Here is a 1,844-nt window from a genome sequence, read left to right as displayed (position 1 = left end):
AGACCATCCATAACTAAAGCAAAAAGATGTGGGCTTAAAGTTGACCCCTGATGTAATCGAACAAAAATAGGAAAATGTTTTGTCAATCCTCCTTCAGTTTGAACACAAGTAACAGCTCTAGTATACATATCTTTAATGACTTGAATATAAGTCATATCAACACATTTCTTCTCGAGTACTCTCCAAAGGATATCTCTTGGAACCTTATCGTAAGCTTTTTCTAAATAAATAAAAATCAAATGTAGGTTCTCCTTATTATCTCTGAACTTCTCCATCAAACCTCTCAATAAATGTATAACTTCCATAGTAGACCTGTCTGGCATAAATCCAAATTGATTATGAGAAATTTTTGTGATGCGTCTTAACCTATGTTCAATTATCCTCTCCCATAATTTTAAAGTATGACACATCAACTTAATTCCTCTATAATTTGCACACTCTTGTGCATCCCCTTTATTCTTAAAAATGGGGACCAAAATACTCTTTCTCTACTCCTCAGGCATCTTTTTAGTTTTTAAAATAATATTAAAGAGTTTAGTAAGCCAAGAAACTCCCACATCTCCCAAATATTTACACACTTCAATTGGGATATCATTAGGTCCTACAGACTTTCCCCCCTTGGTTTTCTTGAAAGCCTCCTCAACTTCTTTTTTGCTAATGCGACGGTAGAAATGAAACGTTTTATTATTATTCGTGATATTAAGATCACTAAGGTCGATCGTATTTTCAGAAACTTCATTAAAAAGTTTATCAAAGTAACTCATCCACCTATGTTGAATATATTTTTTCTAATAAAAGTACTTTTTGATTTTCATCTTAATACACTTGAGTTAAATCTTTACTTTTCTTTTCTCTTTGTTTGGCTAGTTTATACATATATTTTTCACCCTCCTTAGTATCTAATCTATTATAAAGATCATTAAAAGCAGAATTTTTAGCGTCACAAATTGTTCTTTTAGACTCTCTGCGGGTCGTTTGATATTTTTCTCAGTTCTTTAAGCTTTTACATTTAAACCAATTTTTAAAACATAACTTCTTATATTTTATCTTTTCTTGCACATTATTATTATTCCACCACCAACTTTTATTTTCTTATATAGATAGTACAAGGCTAAATGTTCTTTTAGCCTTGTACTATCTATATGCAATTTATTTTGTGAATGGATAGTCTTCATTCGTTTCTATTGAATGTTGCTTGAGATTTTAAACATAATATTTGAAAATAATTTCGAGTAACTTTTAGCTATATTACAAGACCCACCTCTCTCTTTTCCAATACTCTGATAATCATTTTATCTATTCATCTATTGGTGCATTTTATATCATTTTTTGTACATCTTCAAACTATATATGCTCATTATCTAAAAATATGTCCATCTATGCTTAAAATTTGCTTTTATCTTACAATAATATAGTCATTCTGTGGCAAAGTGCTTCTTAATCAAAGTATAGACATTAAAAGGGAAAATCTATTGGCTCACATAGCCTGCCTATACAGTTTGTCCTACACTTGTAGCTTTCTACTGTTATCGTTATTGTTCTTTGGTGGTTGTGTTTTGATTCCAATTTTAAATAATAGCTATTCTTAACGTCTTCTTACTTTGATGTCGACCATTTCTGCTTTCTGATTTGTTAATGCAGCGAACGTTTAGCTCTACCTGATACACCATCTCTTTTTGCGCGAATTTTGATTCTCTCTAGATGGTAGTTACATCTGTGTTTGGATTCTCTTGGTCATTGATATATTTTCTTTTTCTTAGTTTTGCTTGACCATGTAATGTTGGAAGTCACCATAAGAAGACTAACTTTGTGAAAGGGTTTTTGAGGCATAATATATATATATA

General features: G+C 30.9%; 1 protein-coding gene across 2 annotated transcripts in view; it reads left to right on the top strand.

Moving 5' to 3' along the window:
• The window catches only part of LOC110028927 (single myb histone 6-like), a 37,386-nt gene that overhangs the window by 34,720 nt on the left and 822 nt on the right, over positions 1 to 1,844 (top strand). The window lies entirely within an intron of this gene.

This window comes from Phalaenopsis equestris, unplaced genomic scaffold (genome assembly GCF_001263595.1).
Source record: "Phalaenopsis equestris unplaced genomic scaffold, ASM126359v1 Scaffold000540, whole genome shotgun sequence".
Lineage (NCBI taxonomy): Eukaryota > Viridiplantae > Streptophyta > Magnoliopsida > Asparagales > Orchidaceae > Phalaenopsis > Phalaenopsis equestris.
The sequence above is the reverse complement of the archived record's forward strand: the minus strand, read 5'-3'. Positions and strand labels throughout refer to the sequence as shown.